Consider the following 12,165-nt stretch of genomic DNA (forward strand, 5'->3'; position numbering starts at 1 on the left):
GAATTAGTACCTTTATCCCATGCTAGAGAAGAAAGACAAGACTTCTGGACAGAGAGGATGATTACTTAAACTTTTAAAGGCTAATCCAGGCAAAATGGACAAGGGCATGCCAGGCAGACATAATAGTTTGTTTCAAAGTATAATGCATAGAGCATGATGTATAGAGCGTATGGAGAACTGTATGTTACTAGAACAAAATGAATAAGGCAGGGAGTAGCAAGTGATAAACCTAAAGCAGTCATTGACCAATTCAGAGAAATTCGGTTCTGTCATAATAAGGAAGGGATTCCGTCAGACACAATTCAGATACAAACTCCAGGCAGACAGGAAACAGGACACAGTCAGATAAAATTCAGATAGTTTACCAGTTCTATAGAGAGTGGAACAAATGTGGAAGCAAAAGATAGACTGCTACTAAGAGAAGAAAAGGAGGAGCTAAATCTGGAAATATTTAGAAGGAAAAGTCTGTAGAATCTGAAGCTTGACTAAAAGTAGAAGCAATCTAGAATAACACTCAGGATTCTATCCTGGGAAACTTGAAGGATGATATTAGCATGTAGAAAGGGAATGTATGAAAAAGAGTAAGTGAGGAAATGGGGACTTCCCTGGTGGTCCAGTGGCTAAGACTCCACACTCCCAATGCAGGGAGCCTAGGTTCACTCCCTAGTCAGGGAACTAGATTAGAGCCCACATGCTGCAACTAAGGGTTTGCATGCCACAACTAAAGATTCTGCATGCTGCAACGAAGATCCTGCACACAGCAACAAAGATCCTGCATGCCACAACTAACATCCAGCAGAGCCAAATAAATAAATTTTAAAAATATTTTTTTAAAAAAATCGTGAGGAAGAAAAACAATGACAAATTCTGATAAGGACATACTGAAAATGAGGAACCTTGGGGAGATCCATTGGGTTTTTACAATTATGAGTGTAAAGCTTAGGAGAGGTTTGATGAGAGTCATCAACCTATAGGCGGCAATTAAAGCCATGAATGAAGAGTACAAATGAGACAGAGACAAAACTGGGAGAAACCAAAGCTTACAGTACCTGTGGAGAAAGAAAAAATACTCAAACAAGATTGACAAGGAATAGTTAGAACAGGAAAAACAAGAGTGTAGTCTCCAAAGGACAAGAAAAAGGGCTGGTCTACAGTCTCAAGTAAGGCAGAAAGGGCCAGCAAGATAAAGACTAAAGAGTGACCTGGCACATAGATTATCATTCAATGAAAGTCTGTGGTAGGGAGGGAAAGTTCATGAGTTCAACAACCTGTAGGGCAATGATAAAACAATAAGAACTAATACTTGAATAAGTAGCTAGAAAAAGTATGAACACTAGATGCTTAATTCATTAAAAAATGAATTCATAATATTAATAGCCCCAAGTTACTAATTTTGTTTCCTTTTTAGAATGCAAAAGTGAGAAACAGAACAAAGCTCATTTTATAAATTACAATAAAAAAGAAGAAATTACTTCAGCTACCAGAATACCTATTTCTTCAATATGCCTAATTTTCATTAATGGTTTTACTAACAAATTAGGATGCTCATAGTCTAGTGGAGGAGGCAAGAAAAATCAATCATTGTGATATAAAATGATAATCTTATACACTGTTGGTTACAGATATTTGAAGGACTGTTTGGTAATATGTTAAAAAAATAGCAACCAGATGACTAATGAATTTATTCCCTAATAACAGGAGAAAATGTACATATAAGCTTTTTAAAGCATTTGTAAAAGCAAACAATGTCCATCAGCAGAAGACAGATTGAATAAGTTATTGTATATGCACAAAAGAAACTATCAGACACTAAAATACTGCCAGAGATCCATATTTACTGAAAATAAATAGTATTTTTATTCAATATAAACAAGATAACAATTAGTTCATCTGTAGATAAGGAATACATAAAAGCATTCATTGTACAAGTGAAACTTTGAAAACTTTAAAAATAAAGATTCAGGCAAGATGGAAAACAAAAGAGAATCAAGCCTAGTAAAATTTTAGGGTAGGAAAACATAATATTAATGCAGTTATTTTAGTTTTAGAAAGAAAAAGCAATTTCTGGAAAAAACAGAAAACTGAACACAAGTGGTTTTTCTATCTCCTCTCTCTCCAAAGACTTCAGTAAAATTACAGCAAGAATAAAAAAGGACATAAACTCACAAGGACAAAGAGAATAGGAGAAAAAAGAACTGAGGATCTAAGAGGCAGTCAATTTTTTCTGGGGAACATTAGTGTCTGGAGGAGTGACTGACCTGAGCAGATAAAATAAAATTGAAACCTAAGCACCAGCAGTTGAGAAATGTGAACAAGAAAGTGAACTAACTTACTCTGTCTAGAGCACCCAAAAAAGACTCGAATTCATTGTACCAGTTACCATAAAAAAAAAGGGGTGAGGGTAAAAGGTGGGATTGAAGAGAAATTGGTTGAAAATTATATGAGGAGTGCTTAGACTCTCGGGTCCCTTGCAGCACAACACAGTCACGCACCAATCTACCATCTACCCACCCCTGCACATCACTTTTAGATGTAGATATATATCAAAAACCAGAGATACATTCTCTGGAGACACTGACACAGAAAGGCTCCATACATGGAAACACCAGATTTAGCTAAGAGCTATAGGAAGGACAATGAGGTATGAAAAAAGGTGAAGATTAAGTGAGCATTTGCACCCAGCTGTCCTCCCTTGCCTTATTCTCACATATATATCACCTGGGCAGAATCAATGAGGATTCTTCTCTGAAGAAAGTAAATGATTCTAGAACAAAGACCTACTGTTACTGACATGGGGTGAGGGGAATGTCTCCATTCCCCTTTAGAAATGGCTGGGTTCCCAAAAGGAAAATCCACAAGTCAACAAGTGATATACTCAAACATGTAAGTGTTCCAGTCAATCTTCTAATGCATCACTCTTTAAAATAAAAAGGCAGTTTGGCAGTTATTATAAAGTTAAGCATATACTTACCTTATGACCCAATAATTCCACTCCTTGCTATTTACCCAAGAAAATACTGTACAGAAACATACAAAGGAGCTTTATTAACAATAGCAAAAACACTAGAAACAACAACCCCTTGATCCTTGAACAGATGAATAAATAAATGTGGTATATCCATACAATGGAACAGTATTCTGCAATAAAAATGAAGAAACCACTGATTCATGCACCAACGTAAGTGGATCTCAAAAACTATGCTGAGCAAAATAAGCCAGACACAAAAGAACATATACCATACGACTGCATTATATAAAAGACTTAAAGAGGCAAAACTAGCTGTGATGTCAAAGACAGTGGTTGACAGGTGGTGAAGTGGGGAGTCTGTGGCTGGAATTGCAGGGAACAGACACTGCAAAGAGATAGGAGGGAATTCTTCTGAGTTGATGGAAATGTCTTATATATTTGATTGGGGTGGTGGCTACAAAAGTGAATATGATTGTCAAAACTTACTAAACTGATACTTAAAATCTGTGCATTTTATTGTATGTAAATTATATATCAATAGACTGAAAAAATGAATGAACTGCCAAAGAACACCAAAAATTGAGGAAGATTCCAAAAAGAAAGGTACCAAAACAAACAAATGGGGGAAGGGGGAGGGGTGAACAGAAATAATGAAGAAAGAAGAAAAAAATATGAAAACCTCCAAATATTCTCAGAAAAGGAGAAAAAGAAAATTGCATCCAAATAAGAATAGGGTACTAGAAAAATATAACAAGGAAAAAGTACAAACAATCTCTCCTATACCTTTTCCAGAAAGCTACAGGAGAATGTCCTACAACAAAATGAGGGGGTAAACAAAGGAAAGAAAAAGGATCCAGGAAACACTGACTGTAGCATAAGAGAGGTAAAGGGAATTTCTAAGATGATTATGATATGATATCCCAGCAGGACAGCTATGCATAAGCCTAGAGAACAAGACTAGATTAGAAATGAAGGATTCCAGAATAAAAAAGGAAAGAATGACAGTAAACTAATACATTTGGACAGTAAACTAATATATTTGACCACAATGGGAATAGCTTAAAGAGGTATTTCACCTTCAAAAAATAAATCTCAAGGGCTGGTTTTACTTTAGGTTTTTCTTAATCTAAGGAACTGTAGAAACATTTCAATTCCACCTATAACACCGTCATAAGAGTCAAGAAACTAACCAGAATCTTATTGAAAACTACAGAAACAGAACTAAAATCCTTCCTCAAACAGGAAGTAAGTGTGAATGAAAGACAAGGGAACACCCAAGGCAAAGAACAAAGGGAGAAAGTTTTCTTTTCTCATATCAAAACAGATTTTCAAGAAAATTTAACACAAATCTCATCCAACAAAAAGCCTTGGTGATTTCAAGACATCTCAGTTTTCAAAATATTCCATTAGTGAGAATTAGCAACTCACACTCAAATACCAAGATATGGTAAGAAAAAGAAAGTACTTGATAATCACGTAATGATTATAGCACAAAAGTAAAAGCAATTACACAGAAAGGGCAAATACTGAAACAGAGATAAAACAAAGATTATGTTTCTCACCACAGAAACAGAATCCTTCCAGTAAGACGTTCCTGAAATGCAATCAATCAATCAACAAATCATTAATTAATTAAAGGCTACTGTGCCCTTACTGATCATATGCCCAAACACTGTGCTAGGCCATGAGGAACACAAAACTAATAAGACCTCCAAGTCTGCTTTCAAGGAACTCACAGCTAAGAGACAGATTCATGAATAAACAATGACAATATAGTAAACATAAAAGACATAGTTGTGCACAGAGGAAGAACATCTAAAAAGGGGGAAGAGTGCTCTAAAACTACATTACTAAGCACAAGTTAGAGCAAAACAGATAGCTAGGTGCATCTAGTGATTATTTGCATATATACTTTCTATAAAGATCTCCTTGTGAATTCTTTTTACATTTGATCATCTATAGCATGACATTCTCAAGACCTATTTGATCTATAATAAACCTAATATAGCAACTTATCAGCATAAACAACCTAATCACCAGTTTTTAAGAGGAAATGGTAGTCTTCCGAGCTAAGTAAGATTTACAGGTTATATCAGCTGATGTAACTGTGACTAACATGGCTGATTTGAGTTAATTGTAGCCACGAATTAGTGCTTCCTGGACACCTTCTCATCCAAGACTTTCCCACCCTTTCTTACCACTTGGCTTTCGGAGCAGGGTGAAAGGCAACAGTGTACTGTGGTGAGCTAAGGCGAGGACACTGAATTCACTCCAGGCAGTCTATGTCTCGCTGAAGGACTACATATTCAGGGCCATGGGCGCTGACAAGAAACCTGTGCTTCTTTAATACTCTCCACTATTTCTGAACCACATTTCATCTGATCCTTTACCATCACTATCAATAAATATTGTCCAAATAAATGAAGATATATGTGTAATTCCAACTCAAAAGGCCAGAAACATAAGGCATCTCCCTTACACTTGACTATTCTCAGACCTCACACTGGGAAGAAAAGCTGTATGAATAAAAATATTCTGTAGCTCCTCTGCTCTGGAACACAAGTTCAAGCATAAAAGGAATTACTGGTGGTAGTAAAGACTGATGATGCAAACCTCAAAAACGGAAATACCTACAGGGAGCAGGAGGGTACTATAAATGATGAAGTGGGCCAGGTGGGGTCTGTGGAACCCTAGAGAGCACATATTCCTCCTACAGCGTGAAGCTGCTACTAAGTTCCAGGCCTATGCTGCAATGTGGCAATGAGGAAACCAGGAATATAAATTTTTTGTGAAATCTCTCCATATTAAAAGTGTTAGCAGCTAATATTAAAAAAAAAATTAATCAACATGCAGTCTAAATATGGCCCACCAGCTGCCAAGTTTGGCAACCTCTGGCCAAATGGTTAAGGGCACAAACAAAATATATGTATGTTCGAATCCAACACGGTCACTTACATATATATATATATATATATATATATATATATGTATAAAACAAAGACAGAAAAACAATGGATGCCCAATAATGACAGTCTGTGGGGAGGAGGAGATTTCTAGCAGTAATGAGAGCAGCCCCTGTTTACTTTCTACTCCTGACTCTGGAGGAAAGTTGTGAAAATGAGGACTGGAGAAAGGAGGTAAAAGTCCAACAAACAACAACAAATTTTTCTTCCCCTATCCTTTTCCTCCTTACCTATAGACTAATGTTACCATCCCAGCAGATCCAGCTGCCACCTAACACTGGAACAAAGGGGAGGGAAGGAAAAGAGAGCAAGCAGAAGAAGAAGGGAGATATCAAGAAGAGGAAGGCAATTTCTGTAGGTTTGACAGACAAGCATACAGAAAGTATTGTCATTAATTGTAAAGAACGTACTCAAGTCAACCCTTAGTACCTTCCGGGCATTGGTTCCAGGACCAGCAATCCCACCCCACCCCCACCCTGATACCAAAATGCACAGACGATCAAAGTCCCTTATATAAAATGGTGTAGTATTTGCATGTAACCTACAAAAGTCCTCCTCTATACTTTAAATCATCTCTATATTCCTTATAATACCTAATACAGTGTAAATGCTAAGTATCAATAAATTGTTGTAAATACAATGTAAATGCTGTATAAATAGTTGTCTGTGTGTAGCAGGAGTGGCAAATTGAAGTTTTGCTTTTTGGAACTTTCTGGAATTTTTTCCCCCAAATATTTTTGATCCACACTTGGTTGAATCCACAGATGAGGAACCTGTGGATACAGAGGGCCAACTGCATTAGATTTGACCATGAGTGCTGTCTTACTCAAAGCCAGGTTAGTCACATAAGTATCATAAGCACTTTTAATTTAAAGGTTATTAACATTCCCAAAAATTATGAACAAAATAAAACCTCCCTTTGTGAAACAAATTTTGCTATCAACATCACATAAAAGACGCAAGTCAGGAGCCATATGGTCTGAATAGGTCAAAGGTTCAATCTGATAATTCTGCTGCATGCACTGGCTATAGGTTGGGCTAAATATTATATTTACTCGAAGCACGGGTACACTCATTTGCTATATTTACTATATTTATCTATAAAGGCTCCTAAACATACTTGAACTAAAGTCACATTTTATGAAGACTACGTTGTATCAGATTAAAGAATGGAGCTCATATTCTATATTTAACCCATAGATCAAACACAAGACTAGTTTAGAGTTCAGTAAATCCAAGACTTCTCTAGAGGGTATTTTAAAATTTATTTTAAAAATACAAACAAGAGCAGAAAAAACAGGGACTTCCCTGTAGATCCAGTGGTTAAGACTCCGCACTTCCAATGCAGGGGGCGCAGGTTCAGTCCCTGGTTGGGGAACTAAGATGCCACTTGCCCCGCAGGCACAGCCAAAGAGCAGAAAAAACATTTTACGGTTGTCTAGCAGTTTCTAGTTACATAGTAATCCAAGCATATTCTGAATGGCCCCTGCAACAACATGAAATATCATGAAAACTGAAAAGAACTATGTATTTCACCTAATTATATACAGGTATCCCCCACTTTTCAAAAGTTCACTTTATGCCTCTTCGCTTTTATGAGAAACCTACGTTAGCACCTGTTTTCGCTAATCAAAAGAAATCTAAAGAGGATTTTTGCTTTTACAAAAGAAGGCGAAAATAGCTTTTAGCATTTGTTTTGCAGAGAGCTATTATAGAGGCATCATGCACCCCAAGCAGCAAGAGTGGCATTGCCAAGCTCCTTCCCTGGGAACTACACTAGCATCTCAGCATCAAGCTGCCATAGCTCTGAACTATGTCTGTGAGCATTTATGTTTTATCTCAATTTATTTTGTACATTGTTAGCAAGATGTGCCCTAAGGTGACTGCCTCTTTGCTTTATGCCATTTCAGCTTACAAAACGTTTCACAGGAATGCTCTACTTTCAGATAATAGGGAAAACCTGTATACAATAGTAGGCAATAGTGTGTTGGGTGTTATGGGGGATACAAAAATAAACTATGGTCCTTGGATTTAAAAGCTTAAAATCTGTCAACAAATATTTGAGTGTTTATCACAGGCCAGGTGGGCACTGTGTTATGTCTTTATTCTATTAGTTCTTAAACCTGGAATCAACTGAGGAGCATTTAAAGAATTCTGATGCCCAGGCTCCATCCCAAACCAATAAATTGAAGTCTCCAGAAGTAGGACCCAGGGATTCAAATGTTTGCTAAATTAATGAATACATAAGTAACATACCAATAACACAAAGTAGACTGTAATAAATACCCTAAAGGGTATAAACAAGTGATACTGAAGTACAGAAGAAAAGATTACAAGGGAGGAATCTAGGAAAGTTTCATAAAAGGGGGTCAGTTCCCATACTAGAAAGTTAAGAATGAGTACAAGACAGGGAGACAGGAAGAATATGTCGAGTATCAGGAAGGGAGTGAGCAATGACACAGAAGTCAGAAGATGTTAGGAATGTTTACAGGACAGTTTGAGAGGCTGGAATGTAAAGTGTGGGGACTGCAAAACAGAAAAGTATGGCAAGAGAAATGGAAGGAATATCTAGGGTGATAAATATGCTAATGAGTTTTTACTTTTTCAGGAGTTATTCTGGTAAGAGTGTGAAAGAAGTATATAATAAGGCGTAAATTTTTTAAATTAGGAATGCAAATCTAGAAGCTAATGAAAAACTAAATCTAAGACTTCTATTAAGTGCCCAGTGTTCATATAGACACAACATACTCCACACTGAAAAAGTTTACAATTTGAAAAAGAAAGCCAGAGAGACATACATCAGCCCTCATACAAATCCATCCCTCATTTTATTTCATTTTCTGATAACAGAGAAGAAGGAGATCTCAGTTTGAGATCTCCAGTATTATGGAAAAATGTCTACCAAAATGCCCATCATTCGCTCCCTGGCCAAAGAAAGAAATGATGCAGGAAACAGAAAGAGAACAAGATTAAGGAAAAGAAGGCAAATAGAACAAGAAAGTTAACAAAGTGAAAACAGAAAGATTAGAGAGAAAATATTAGACAAAGAGGCACAGGAAATCAACATACATTCCACTGGTATCCCAAATTTTAAAAGCTGAAATAACAAGACTGTCACTTCTGCTGCAGTCATAAACCTGCCCAGGTTCAAGAGAAGCAAGCACAGATTCCAATGTGTCAAAGTCACATTGTAACCAGCTTGTGGGATGGGAGATATTTGTCATAGTTATCTTTTGGAAATATAATCTGCCATAAACACGAATACTAAGTATTACATCTGTACTGGTTTTCTTTTCTCCATAGGCATCTGAAGAATTTCACATATTATACTACTCTTCTAAATATTTACAAATCTCTGTAACACAAGTTAGATACGTAAGTACTAAAGAAAATGGTACTTCCATCAAAAGTGTTACTAAAGAAGTTGGCCCTAAAATAGTCAACCATACAACTCTCCTTCAGGAATACTAAACCATTACCTCTAGCCAAAGAGAGCTAAACTGAAGATTTAAACTTTCAACCCCACTGGGAGAGATCAAAATCCCATCTGTACTACATCTAAGGGCACCATTTCAGAAATCAGGAGTAACCTAGCCTTAGAGAAAAAAAGAGGAGGCAGGGAGAGAAGACTGTGATCTATTTCTTCACAAAGAACTTTGGTATCTAAAATCTGTAGAAAGAAGGGTGGCGGGGGGAAGGAAGGAAGGAAGGGAGGGAAAATATATTCCAAGTCAAAAGGATAAAAAAAATTAGGTTAGCTTTACTTCCTGATCTGAGGTTCTAAGACCATTGAGAGCCTTCCTTCCTGAAAGTTTAAATGAATATTTTCTCTTTTCTCATAGTCAACTTGACTTGTATAATGAAGTACAACTTAGCAAGGCAATGGACACACTGTCCTTGGGAAAGAAAATCAAAGATGAAACAGACCTAGTTTGTTATAACTGTTAGTTTGTTATAACTGTTTTAAAAGAGGAGGGGGAAGCATAATCTGCCAAAAAAAAAAATTCATTTACAAAAATTCATTTACAAAGCAGAGCTATCAACACTAATTCTATTTCACCTCGTTTTAAGCAATAAGCATGTTCAAATCATTCAACCAGGGATTTCACAACTTTCTCTAATTCCATCATTTTAATGTTACAGCCCACATACCCTATATATTCATTATCTGTAGTTCTTAGAGGCAGTTCCTAATTGCATGTGGCCTACAAGAATAACATTCCACCTAGCTGTTATTAAATTGTACTTTTAGCTGATTTTTTTCAACAATCACTTATTAAATGATCTACTATGTGTCAGGCACAGTCAAAATGAATAAGACATAGTCCCTGCATTCTAATACTTCAAAATTTAGTAGGGAAAAAAGGCACAACCAAAATAACTGCAATGCCAGACAGGAAATGTTAAAGAGGAGGTATTAAAATGGAGTCCCCAAATAGCCAGTGATTAATTGTCCCAGCTGGTAATTAAGAAAGGCTTCCAAGAGATGTTGACCCTTGCAGGATAGGAGTTCACATGGCCAAAAAGGGCATAAGTGTAATCCATATAAGGAAAACATATATAAAAGAATAAAGTAGCATGGATAATCAGGGGATTGCAGGTAGTTTGATATAAATGAAGTACAGGGTACAAGAAACAGAGCCGCAGGAAATGAGGTTGGAATGATAACTGGCAGATAAACAGAATCCTTTTTTCGAGGTGATAATGTTCCCAGGTAAAAGACTATACTTTCCAGCTTCCCTTGCTATGGAACTAGAAATAGCCAATGAAATGTAATAGAAATTGCTCCAAGAAGACACCTTAAAAGCTCCAGATAGCTAGCAATGTCCTTTTGCTATTATCTCTTCTTCTCACCTGGATCTCAAGATGGGATGGCTGCCTCTCCAGAAGCCATTTTACCCTGTAAGTGAACTTCAAGTTAAAAACCATACACTAAAGATAGTGAAGTCAAAGAGACAGAAAAAGCTTAACAACCATGGAATTGCCATACAACCTCTGGATATTCTATCTCCAGATTTACGTATAAGAAAAATAAAGAACTATATCACATATTTTCTGTTTAATATTCATCCAAACTTAATCCTAGATAGATAGAGATATCAGATGCAACTGCATGAAAGGACACTCTAAGCTATTCCTGAGTTTTAAACAAAGAAATAACAATCAGATTTATGTTCACACTCATATTAATGTGTTTAAAAGACTGGGAAAAGACCAGATAAGCAGCATAAAGAGCAGTTTAGAGGCTACTGTGTTAGTTCAGACAAGAGTTGAGGACTTAAACTATAAAAGGGAGGTAAGGTAAGGCAGATTCAAGAGATGTGAGAGTTGACTGAACAGAGTTCAATGAATAATTAGCTGTGAAAAAAACAAGAAAGAAAAAAGGATCTATGGTGAGTTCTAGATGTCTGCTTGGTTCTAAGTTATACTCAGACTTGATGAAGACCAAGTCTATAGAAAAACTTGAATATTTCACATTGTACAGCTGACCTTTGAACAACGTGGGTTTAAACTACTCAGGTACACTTATACGCAGATTTTTTTCCAAAAGTAAACACAGAGGACTACGCCATCCGCCATCCGAGGTTGGTTGAATCCTCAGATGCAGAACCACAGATATGGAGGAACGTTGTATACAGAAGGCCGACTGTAAATCATACACAGATTTTCAACTATGGGTCAGCACCCAGAACTCCTAAGTTATTCAAAGGTCAACTGTATTTACATTTCTGTTATGGACTAAATGAACGTCACTAACAAAATTCATATGCTGAAGCCCTGACTCCCAGTGTGGCTGCATTTGGAGTTAAGAAGTAACTACTGTTAAATGAGATTATAAGGGTGGGGCCATTGGATTAGTGTCCACCTAAGAAAAAACACCAGAGTGCTTGCACTCACCACCTCTCCCCCCGCTCCCCACATACACACAAAAGGCCATGTGAGAAGCCAGAGAGAAGGCAGCCATCTGCAAGCCACCAGAGTCCCCATCAGAAACCAAATCCTGCCAGAACCCTGATCTTAGATTTTCCAGCCTCCAGAACTATGAGAAAATAAATTTCTGTTGTTTAAGCCACCCAGTCTGTGATATTTGTTATGGTAGCCCAAGCTGATTAATACAGAATTTGGTATTGAGAAGTGAGCTGCTGCTATAACAAATGCCTAAAAATGTGGAAGCAGCTTTGGAACTGGGTAATGGGTAGAGGCGGGGGGAGTTTTGAGGCACTTGATAGAAAA

The 12,165-nt window shown here is 36.9% G+C and overlaps 1 protein-coding gene across 2 annotated transcripts in view; it reads right to left on the minus strand.

The window, feature by feature from the left end:
- USP32 (ubiquitin specific peptidase 32) overlaps window positions 1–12,165 on the minus strand; it is a 198,092-nt gene that overhangs the window by 136,435 nt on the left and 49,492 nt on the right. The gene's annotated exons all lie outside the window — the stretch shown is intronic.

Source organism: Globicephala melas, chromosome 20 (genome assembly GCF_963455315.2).
Source record: "Globicephala melas chromosome 20, mGloMel1.2, whole genome shotgun sequence".
NCBI classification, from domain to species: domain Eukaryota; kingdom Metazoa; phylum Chordata; class Mammalia; order Artiodactyla; family Delphinidae; genus Globicephala; species Globicephala melas.